Source organism: Physeter macrocephalus, chromosome 1, assembly GCF_002837175.3.
Source record: "Physeter macrocephalus isolate SW-GA chromosome 1, ASM283717v5, whole genome shotgun sequence".
Taxonomy (NCBI): domain Eukaryota; kingdom Metazoa; phylum Chordata; class Mammalia; order Artiodactyla; family Physeteridae; genus Physeter; species Physeter macrocephalus.
In genome coordinates, this window is record NC_041214.2 from 73,553,679 (window position 1) to 73,566,189 (window position 12,511).

Consider the following 12,511-nt stretch of genomic DNA (forward strand, 5'->3'; position numbering starts at 1 on the left):
GGGAGCTGAGGATTGGGCTTTGGAGGCCAGATCCCAGGGAGAGGACTGGGGTTGGCTGCATGAATAGAGGCTGAAGGGGGCTAGTGTGCTACAGTTAGCTGGAAGGGACTCTGGGAAAAAGCCTGGACCTGCCTAAGAGGCAAGAGACCATTGTTTTGGGGTGCACGAGGAGAGAGGATTCAGAGCACTGCCTAAATAAGCTCCAGAGAGGGATGTGAGCCTCAGCTATCAGTGCAGCACCAGAGACGGGCATGAAATGCTAAGGCTGCTGCTACAGCCACCAAGAAGCCTGTGTGCAAGCACAGGTCACTATCCACACCTCCCCTCCTGGGAGCCTGTGCACCCCGCCACTGCCAGGGTCCCGTGATCCAGGGACAACACCCCAGGAGAACACACGGCATGCCACAGGCTGTTGCAACATCACGCCGGCCTCTGCCACTGCAGGCTCACCCTGCATTCCGTATCCCCCCCTCCCGCCAGGTCTGAGTGAGTCCGAGCCCCTGAATCAGCTGCTACTTCAACCCCATCCTGTCTGAGCAAAGAACAGACGCCCTCAGGTGCCCTACAAGCAGAGGCGGGGCCAAATCCAAAGCGGAATCCCCAGAGCTGTGTGAAAAAAGAAGAAAAAGGGAAATTTCTCCCAGCAGATTCAGGAGAAGTGAATTAAATCTCCACAATCAACTTGATGTACCCAGCATCTGTGGAATACCTGAATAGACAACAGATCATCCCAAAATTGAGGCAGTGAACTGTGAGAGCAATGATTTTTTTTTTCCTTCTTCTCTTTTTACGAATGTGTATGGGTATGCTTCTTTGTGTAATTTTGTCTGTATAGCTTTGCTTTTACCATTTGTCCTAGAGTTTTGTCTGTCCAGTTTTTTTTTGTTGTTTTTTTTGGTTGTTTAGTATAGTTTTTAGTGCTAGTTACATTGGTAGATTACTTTTTAGGTTTGGTTGCTCTTTTCTTTCTTTTTTTTTTCTTTTTCTTTATTACTTTTTAATTTTTAATAATTATTTTTTATCTTTTGTTTTAATAACTTTATTTTATTTTGGTTTTTTATTCTTCCTTTCTTTTTCACTCACTTTTCTTCTGAGCTGTGTGGCTGACAGAGTCTTGGTGCTCTAGCCAGGTGTCAGGCCTGTGCCTCTAGGGTGGGAGAGCCGAGTTCAGGACATTGGTCCACCAGAGACCTCCTGGCTCCACGTACTATCAAACAGTGAAAGCTTTCCAAGAGATCTCCATCTCAACGCTAAGACCCAGCTCCACTCAACGACCAGCAAGCTACACTGCTGAACACCCTATGTCAAACAACTAGCAACACAGGAACACAACCCCACCCTTTGGCAGAGAGGCTGCCTAAAATCATAATAAGGTCACAGACACCCCAAAACACATCATCAGATGTGGTCCTGCCCACCAGAAAGACAAGATCCAGCATCATCCACCAGAGTACAGGCACTAGTCCCCTCAACCAGGAAGCCTACACAACCCACTGAACCAACTTTACCCACTGGGGGCAGACACCAAAAACAATGGGAACTACAAACCTGCAGCCTGCGAAAAGGACACCCCAAACATAGCAGGTTAAGCAAAATGAAAAGACAGAGAAACACAGCAGATGAGGGAAATTTCTCCCAGCAGATTCAGGAGAAGTGAATTAAATCTCCACAATCAACTTGATGTACCCAGCATCTGTGGAATACCTGAATAGACAACAGATCATCCCAAAATTGAGGCAGTGAACTGTGAGAGCAATGATTTTTTTTTTCCTTCTTCTCTTTTTACGAATGTGTATGGGTATGCTTCTTTGTGTAATTTTGTCTGTATAGCTTTGCTTTTACCATTTGTCCTAGAGTTTTGTCTGTTTTTTTTTTTTAACTATAGTTTCTAGCGCGTACTATCAAACAGTGAAAGCTTTCCAAGAGATCTCCATCTCAACGCTAAGACCCAGCTCCACTCAACGACCAGCAAGCTACACTGCTGAACACCCTATGTCAAACAACTAGCAACACAGGAACACAACCCCACCCTTTGGCAGAGAGGCTGCCTAAAATCATAATAAGGTCACAGACACCCCAAAACACATCATCAGATGTGGTCCTGCCCACCAGAAAGACAAGATCCAGCATCATCCACCAGAGTACAGGCACTAGTCCCCTCAACCAGGAAGCCTACACAACCCACTGAACCAACTTTACCCACTGGGGGCAGACACCAAAAACAATGGGAACTACAAACCTGCAGCCTGCGAAAAGGACACCCCAAACATAGCAGGTTAAGCAAAATGAAAAGACAGAGAAACACAGCAGATGAAGGAGCAAGGTAAAAACCCACCAGACCAAATAAATGAAGAAGAAATAGGTAGTCTACCTGAAAAATAATTCAGAGTAATGATAGTAAAGATGATCCAAAATCTTGGAAATAGAATGGAGAAAATAAAAGAAACATTTAACAAGGACCTAGAAAAACGAAAGAGCAAGCAAACAATGATGAACAACACAATAAATGAAATTAAAAATTCTCTAGAAGGAATCAATAGCAGAATAACTGAGGCAGAGGAACGGAGAAGTGACCTGGAAGATAAAATAGTGGAAATAACTATGACAGAGCAGAATAAAGAAAAAAGAATGAAAAGAATTGAGGGCAGTCTCAGAGACCCCTGGGACAACATTAAACGCAACAACATTCAAATTGTAGGGGTCCCAGAAGAAGAAGAGAAAAAGAAAGGGGCTGCGAAAATATATGAGGAGATTATAGTTGAAAACATTCCCTAATATGGGAAAGGAAATAGTCAATCAAGTACAGGCAGCACAGAGAGTCCCATACAGGATAAATCCAAGGAGAAACATGCCAAGACACATATTAGTAGAACTATCAAAAATTAAATACAAAGAAAATATATTAAAAGCAGCACAGGAAAAACAACAAATAACATACAAGGGAATCCCCATAAGGTTAACAGCTAATCTTTCAGCAGAAACTCTGCAAGTCAGAGGGAGTGGCAGGACACATTTAAAGTAATGAAAGGGAAAAACATACAAGCAAGATTATGCTACCCAGCAAGGATTTCATTCAGATTCGACAGAGAAATTAAAACCTTTAGAGACAAGCAAAAGCTAACAGAATTCAGCACCACCAAACCAGCTTTACAACACATGCTAAAGGAACTTCTCTAGGCAGCAAACATAAGAAAAGGAAAAGACCTACAATAACAAACACAAAACAAACACACAAACATACATATCAATAACTACCTTAAATGTAAATGGATTAAACGCTCCAAGAAGATATAATAATTGTAAATATTTATGGACCCAACATACGAACACCTCAGTACATAAGGCAGATGCTTACAGCCATAAAAGGGGAAATCAGCAGTAACACAATAACAGTAGGAAACTTTAACACCTCACTTTCACCAATGGACACATTGTCCCAAAGAAAATAAATAAGGAAACACAGCTTTAAATGATACATTAAACAAGATGGACTTAATTGATATTTATAGGACATTCCATCCAAAAACAACAGAATACACTTTCTTCTCAATTGCTCATGGAACTTTCTCCAGGATAGACCATATCTTGGGTCACAAATAAAGCCTTGATAAATACAGAGAATTGAAATCATATCAAGTTTCTTTTCTGACCACAACACTATGAGACTAGATATCAATTACAGGAAAAAATCTGTAAAAAATACAAACACATGGAGGCTAAACAATACACTACTAAATAACCAAGAGATCACTGAAGAAATCAAAGAGGAAATCAAAAAATATCTAGAAACAAATGACAATGAAAACATGACCACCCAAAATGCATGGGATGCAGCAAAAGCAGTTCTAAGAGGGAATTTTATAGCAATACAATCCTACCTCAAGAAACAAGAAACATCTCAAATAAACAACCTAACCTTACACCTAAAGGAATTAGAGAAAGAAGAACAATAAAAAAAACCCAAAGTTAGCAGAAGGAAAGAAATCATAAAGATCAGATCAGAAACAAATGAAAAATAAATGAAGGAAACAACAGCAAATATCAATAAAACTAAAAGCTGGTTCTTTGAGAAGATAAAGAAAATCGATAAACCATTAGGCAGACTCATCAAGAAAAAAGGGAGAAGACTCAAATCAATAGAATTAGAAATGAAAAAGGGGAAGTAACAATTGACACTGCAGAAATACAAAGGATCATGAGAGATTACTACAAGAAACTATATGTTAATAAAATGGACAGGAAGAAATGGACAAATTCTTAGAAAATCACAACCTTCCAAGACTGAACCAGGAAGAAATAGAAAATATAAACAGTCCAATCACAAGCACTGAAATTGTGACTGTGATTAAAAATCTTCCAACAAACAAAAGCCCAGGACAAGATGGCTTCACAGGTGAATTCTATCACACATTTAGAGAAGAGCTAACTCCTATCCTTCTCAAACTCTTCCAAAATATAGCAGAGGGAGGAACTCTCCCAAACTCATTCTACGAGACCACCATGACCCTGATACCAAAACCAGACAAAGATGTCACAAAGAAAGAAAACTACAGGCCAATATCAGTGATGAACATAGATTGAAAAATCCTCAACAAAATACTAGCAAACAGAATTCATCAGCACATTAAAAAGATCATACATCATGATCAAGTGGGGTTTATCTCCGGATTGCAAGGATTCTTCAATATATGCAAATCAATGTGATACACCATATTAACAAATTGAAGGAGAAAAACCATATGATCATCTCAATAGATGCAGAAAAAGCTTTTGGCAAAATTCAACACCAATTGATGATAAAAACCCACCAGAAAGTAGGCATAGAGTGAACTTACCTCAACATAATAAAGGCCATATATGACAAACCCACAGCCAACATCGTTCTCAATGGTGAAAAACTGAAACCATTTCCACTCATATCAGGAACAAGATAAGGTTGCCCACTCACCACTATTATTCAACATAGTTTTGGAAGTTTTAGGCACAGCAGTCAGAGAAGAAAAATAAATAAAAGGAATCCAAAATGGAAAAGAAGTAAAGCTGTCACTGTTTGCAGATGACATCATACTATACATAGAGAACGCTAAAGACTCTACCAGAAAACTACTAGAGCTAATCAATGAATTTGGTAAAGTAGCAGGATACAAAATTAATGCATAGAAATCTCTTGCATTCCTATACACTAATGAAGAAAAGTCTGAAAGAGAAATGAAGGAAACACTCTCATTTACCATTGCAACAAAAAGAATGAAATATCTAAGAATAAACCTACCTAAGGAGACAAAAGACCTGTATGCAGAAAACAATAAGACACTGACGAAAGAAATTAAAGATGATACAAACAGATGGAGAGATATACCATGTTCTTGGATTGGAAGAATCAATATTGTGAAAATGACTATACTACCCATAGCAATCTACAGATTCAATGCAATCCCTATCAAACTACCAATGGCATTTTTCACAGAAGTAGAACAAAAATTGCACAATTTGTATGGAAACACAAAAGACTCCAAATAGCCAAAGCAATCTTGAGAAAGTAAAATGGAGCTGGAGGAATCAGACTCCCTGACTTCAGACTGTACTACAAAGCTACAGTAATCAAGACAGTACAGTAATGGCATAAAAACAGAAATAACATCAATGGAACAGGATAGAAAACCCAGAGATAAACCTCCACACATACGGTCACCTTATTTTTGATAAAGGAGGCAAGAATATACAATGGAGAAAACACAGCCTTTTCAATAAGTGGTGCTGGGAAAACTGGACAGCTACAAAAGAATGAAATTAGAACACTCCCTAACAGCATACACAAAAATAAACTCAAAATGGATTAAAGACCTAAGTGTAAGGCCAGACACTGTAAAACTCTTAGAGGAAAACATAGGCAGACACTCAATGACATAAATCACAGGAAGATCCTTTGTGACACACCTCCTAGAGGAATGGAAATAAAAATAAACAAATGGGACCTAATGAAACTTAAAAGCTTTTGCACAGAAAAGGAAACCATAAACAAGATGGAAAGACAACCCTCAGAATGGGAGAAAATATTTGCAAATGCAGCAACTGACAAAAGATTAATCTCCAAAATTTACAAGCAGCTCATGCAGCTCAATATCAAACAAACAAATAACCCAATCCAAAAATGGGCAGAAGACCTAAACAGACATTTCTCCAAAGAAGATATACAGATTGCCAAAAAACTCATGAAAGAATGCTCAACATCACTAATCATTAGAGGAATGCAAATCAAAACTACAGTGAGGTACCATCTCATGCCAGTCAGTATGGCCATCATCAAAAAATCTACAAACAATAAATGCTGGAGAGGGTGTGGATAAAAGGGAACCCTCTGGCACTGTTGGTGGGAATGTAAATTGATACAGCCACTATGGAGAACAGTATGGAGGTTCCTTAAAACACTAAAAATAGAACTACTACATGATCCAGCAATCCCACTACTGGGCATATACCCTGAGAAAACCATAGTTCAAAAAGAGTCAAGTACCACAATGTTCATCACAGCTCTACTTACAATAGCCAGGACATGGATTTGTCCTAAGTGTCCATCACAGATGAATGGATAAAGAAGATGTGGCACATATATACAATGGAACATTACTCAGCCATAAAAAGAAATGAAATTGAGTTATTTGTAGTGAGGTGGATGGACCTAGAGTCTGTCATACAGAGTGAAGTAAGTCAGAAAGAGAAAAACAAATACCATATGCTAACACATATATATGGAATCTAAAGAAAAAAAAATGGTTCTGAAGGAATAAAGACGCAGACGTAGAGAATGGACTTGAGGACATGGGGGAGGAGGGAAGGGGAAGCTGGGATGAAGTGAGAGAGTGGCATGGACATATATACACTACCAAATGTAAAATAGATAGCTAGTGGGAAGCTGCCGCATAGCACAGGGAGATCAGCTATGTGGTTTGTGACCACCTCGAGGGGTGGGATAGGGAGGGTGGGAGGGAGACGCAAGAAGGAAGAGATATGGGGATGTATGTACATGTATAGCTGATTCACTTTGTTATAAAGCAGAAACTAACACACCATTGTAAAGCAATTACACTCCAATAAAGATGTTTAAAAAAGAGGTTTCTTCTTCAGACATGGAGTTGAAAATAAGTTTTGTTGAGCAACAAAACAGCTCTTAAGTTAACATTTGGCTGTTGTGTACATTAGGACTTCAGTGGTAATGTCTTCTTTTTAAATTTTGATCTGTCCATTGTACTCTTACCTCTAGTATTTATTAAACAACAGTCAAATGATCCTTTTATTTTATTTTATTTTATTTTTTTTTAATTAATTTTTTTTTTTTTGTGTTACGCGGACCTCTCACTGTTGTGGCCTCTCCCGTTGTGGATCACAGGCTCTCTTACCTCTAGTATTTATTAAACAACAGTCAAATGATCCTTTTATTTTACTTTATTTTATTTTTTTTTAATTAATTTTTTTTTTTTTGTGGTACGCGGACCTCTCACTGTTGTGGCCTCTCCCGTTGTGGATCACAGGCTCCGGACGCGCAGGCTCAGCAGCCATGGCTCACGGGCCTAGCCGCTCCGCGGCATGTGGGATCTTCCCGAACCGGGTCACAAACGCATGTCCCCTGCATCGGCAGGCGGACTCTCAACCACTGCGCCACCAGGGAAGCCCCAAATGATCCTTTTAAAATGGATTGTGTCACTCCTTTGCTCAAAACTGTCCAGTGATTCCTCCTTTCATTCAGAGTAAAATCCAAAGTCCTTACAATGTCCCACAAGGCTCTACATCTTCTCACATATTTACTCTGACCTCCTCTCCCCCTACACTCCTCCTCACTCACTCTCTCTGTTATAGCCACACAGGCTTTCTTGGTGTCTCTCAAACATATCAGATACATTCTCATTTGGAGAATATTTACTCTAGATGTTTCTTTTTTCTGGAACATTCTTCTCCCTGATATTCATTTGGCTAACTCTCTCATGAAAAGATCACCTTCTCAATGAGACCTACTCTGACCTCCTTTTATATATTCTAATCTGGACCATCATTTTCCCAGCACCCCTTGCCCCCTTAATTTGCTTTATTTTCCATTTTTCACAGTATTTACTGCATCCAGTTATTGTATAATTTACTTATTTTTATGTTGTTTATTGTGTATCTTCTCCCACTAGAACATAAGCTCCTCAAAGGCAGGAATGTTTGTTTTGTTCCCTGATGATCCCTCAGACCCTTGCAGAGCCTAGCCCATGATAAGCCCTCCATGTAGTCAATCAAAAGTTGAATTGATGTTGAATGAATGAAAATTACTCTTACTACTGTGTGAATACTTGATTTCAGCAGGACAAGTATTTGGGAGCCTACTGCAATGGTCCACGTGGGAAACACTGGTATAGGGTGGTAGTAGCAGTAATGAAAAGAAGTGACACACTCAAAATGTAGTTTGGCAATGTTTACAATGATCGATTGGATGAAGGGGTATGATCTGGTTAAAGGGAAAGAATCAAGAATAATCCTCAGATTTCCTGGATGAGCAAATGGGTGGCTAATTATGTTATGGAATGGTTAAGAGGCAAGGAAAACTGATTAGAGAAGTGGATCAAGAGTCTGTATTGAATGGTAAGTTTTAGATGCCTGTGAGCCATCTAAGAGGTAATTTCAAGCAAGCAGTTATACAGGAGAGTCAAAATTAAAGTTCTTGGATATGTTTAGAAATTTTGGAATTATCAATATAAAAATTTAAATCTACAGGAATGGGCAGATGAGAGAGAATAGATAAATTTTAATCATCTCTTGAAGAGGATCTCATTTTGGCCCTTAGATCCAGAAAGATACTGAGAAGAAGCAGTCAGTGAGGTGGGAGAAAAGCAGGAGGAAATTGCATGGTAAGAGCCAAGAGACAAAAATGTTTCAAGAAGTTGTCGAGTGTCCATTTGCTTTGGTAACACAGACACCATTCAAGGCATCACTAGTAGATGCAGTCTCAGTGGAACAGTGAGGGAGGGAGCCAAATTATGTTCTAGTATATCACTATGCTTCTTTGTAATTTTATTACAGCAGGAAGCAAAATTTCTATTATTTTTCAGTCAAATCAGGTCAACCCAATTACACACTTACTCATTCAAGGGTAACAAAATATAAGAAGTGGTAGAAAGTAATGTGGATCCAAAGTTTTTTGAATCTAGGGAGCTGGGTAGGTATGCTGGGCTAGTTGTAGACCAACTGGTATGACCTAGCATCACAAAATCTAAGGAGTGGAGAGAATTTTAAAGGAGCATCCCAGAGAAAGAAAATGCATGGCATGCACCTCTATTTGAACCAATCATAGCATTTCTTCCTCATGAGCTGGGATAGTGTCAGAGGGCCACAGTGCTCTAGGCAGCCCTTACCAGTTGATCACACTTAGCATGGGAATTGAACCCATTCACTATCCCTATCTCAAGTCCCAAACAAGTCCCACCTCCTTGTCTAATCCCGTTTACGTCACCTCTACAAAACCACAGGCAGTCATTTAGATTCTGCTTCAACAGGGGTAGGGAATAGCCATCGTCTTTTGAGGTTGAGTCAAAAGCTGCTCCCACTACTTTCCACTCCTTAGAAGCTATTGCAGCTCCATAAGCCACCATAATCTTTTTGTCCCCACGTGTCAAACTTTCAGGTATTTGAAGACAACTATTTATGTTTCCCTAAAATTTTCTCCTCTCCAGTAGAAACAACTTTAGGATCTTTATCAAAGGATCTAGTTTCTAGTCTCATACCACCTTTATTCACTTTTACCAGCACTCTTATTTGCCTGAAAAATATATACCCCTCCACCATCATGCTTTACATACTCACACTGAACTAAAAAACTGGAATACCGGCCCTAAACAACAAATAGATAAAGGCATCCATATCTAACTTGTATATAGTCCCAGCTTCCAGATGCTAGAAGTTTTCCCCCAAGGACAGCGGGGGAATAAGAACAATTCTAAAGGGCTCCATGGGGATAAAGGGAGATCATGTAAAGAGGCATAAGTTCCAGCTGTTGGAACTTAGGCAGTCTAACTACTGAGTGGAACAGATGATACATTCCAGGACGTTTTTCCCTTGGGCCCTGTGAATTTTAAGACTGAAATATCTAGCAGGATAAAAATAGGTTCTGAATAAAATTACAGCATATTGAAGATGAATAAATTTGGCTCTAATAGGCTAATAAAACAGACTGCATTATCTTTTAGTCAGTTTTTACATAAAGCAAACACTATTATTAACCTCCCCGCTTAAGCATTTCAGAGGAAAATTTTTTACTTGATTTTTCAGGTTTCTTACAAGTTAGTTTATTACACCAATATGGGGAATTAATCAAAACAAAATCATATTTTATTTCCAAATACATTTTAAACTCCTTAAGGGCATGGACCATTTTTTTTCCTTTCTTGTATTTCATCCAGTGATTGGAATATAAAGGATACTCAAATTATGTGCTTATTAACATAAAAATAATGAATAAATGAAAATTAGTTTTTTAAGCACAGAAAATGTCTTAAACTTTTGGTTAGTCTTCAGTGTCTTTATTACTGGGTCTGCAGAAATAACCAAAAATTTCTAATTGTTCCTTGGAAATTGATCTACCTCTCTTGTATATCCCACTGATAACCACCAGCAGCTTATACGAATCATATAGAAAGGCACTGAGACCTTCCATTTGCACAAGACAAGAGGGAGATCTCATTTCTTAATCTTGTCTTCTCTTCCTTGGCTTTCCTGTCGTTGATAGTAACTTTTCATGATCACCAGCAGTTTCTCTTAAATAGCATTCTGTTACTCAGACACCTCAACTGCAGCCATCTCTTTATAGGATATAATGAATGTTTTAGTTAGTTTGGGTTGAGAATTTCCCAGTCTTGCTTTTTTCCTTTTTCTTTATTCACTGCTTGACCCCATTGTTTCAGTTTCCAGTAAGTCTTGTCACTTCTACTAATAAGAAAGAATGGAGTCACACTGCCTTGGATCCCACACTTCATGAGGAACAGGTCTGCTAGCTATACATAAAGGTTTAAATTCATAAAGCTTCTTGAAAAAGAAGTGGTCAAAATGACATTGGCAGTGCCTGAGCAATTTGAAAAATTAAAGTACTTCCTAAGGGTCAGTTTAGGGAATCTTGGCTTTAATCTTTCTGAGATAACTACTTATCAAAATGAAAAATCCTTGGGATAAAGGCATTTTCAAACTATGGGCAAGAAACTAGGGAATTATTTCTTATAGCCTTAAGATACAGAGCAAAGGATGCTATTACTTTTTGAGTAAATAAAGTTTGAACTTTACTTACATGAATTGCTACATCCCCTCACCTTTGGCCAGAAGATTATTCTTGTAAAAGCATATATGTTATTATGTTATTTCATACTGCAAAGACAGAAATACTTTTGTAAGTTAGATATCTCTTCAATCTTATGTCACTCCAGTTTTATTAGTATTTTTTCATGATAATCCTCATAATACTAAATATGCATGCATGTGTTTGGGTATGCACTTAACCATTCGTATGCACCCTTGTGAGATGTGAGCTTCTTTTTTTAATTCTTTATTAACCAAAGAGGATCATACATATTCCCCCAAAATAAGCCAAAGAGAACCATAACATTTTAATGCTGCAAAGTTCCCCAGAGATCTTACAGTTCAAGGTCTTCATTTTACAGATGAAGTAACCGAGGCCCAGAGGTTAAATGACTAGGCAACTATTATAGAGAGCAATTTAAAGGGCATTGCACACCTCAAAAAACAGCTCATTTGTTGGCCTGCAATGACCCTAGTCCTCTCCCACCTGGTCTGAAATTCCCATAAGTTACACAATGCCTGACACTTAAAGTACTTATATCAATTAATCAATAGGGATTGAGTAAGTGGAATCACTGTTCTTTTATGGACATTGTTAAAATTGGGGCTGGAATGAACTAAGCACGATTTGTCTTTGATATCCCTTTCAATCTCTTTCTTACTCCCATGCTTTTTTCTTTTGCAGCCTCAGAGGACTCTTTAGCTTCTGAAGTCGGCTGCCAGCACCACTCCTACTGGGGTTTTTAATTCCCAGAGGTGACCCAGATCTTTCTATATTACCTCACTGACTAGCCAAACTTATATGACTTGTGTTCTATTAATCCATGTAACCAGGCCCTGCTAAGGTAAACTACAATTTAGAGGCCACTACCATTTTCCCCAAACTTTCAAATAACTCACTAATCTATAACTTGCTAGCACTTCAAATATTGAGGCATAGTATAAGACTCCCTATATCTTAAGGCTTTAAAAATTGATCCTTAAAATGGAGTAATTCTAGAACAGCAAAGACTCATAGGTAAAGATGTCCCTTTCCCAAACTCAACCCTTCAACAGTATACATCAACTGCCCCTAGCTTTCTCCCATAAGAACCTAACAGTAACTTTTTCTCCTTGACATTCTCCTGTGTCAGTTGCAAGGATTCAAGTGAGGAACATTTTAACTCTTCATGCAAAAAGAAAGCTTATGGGAGCT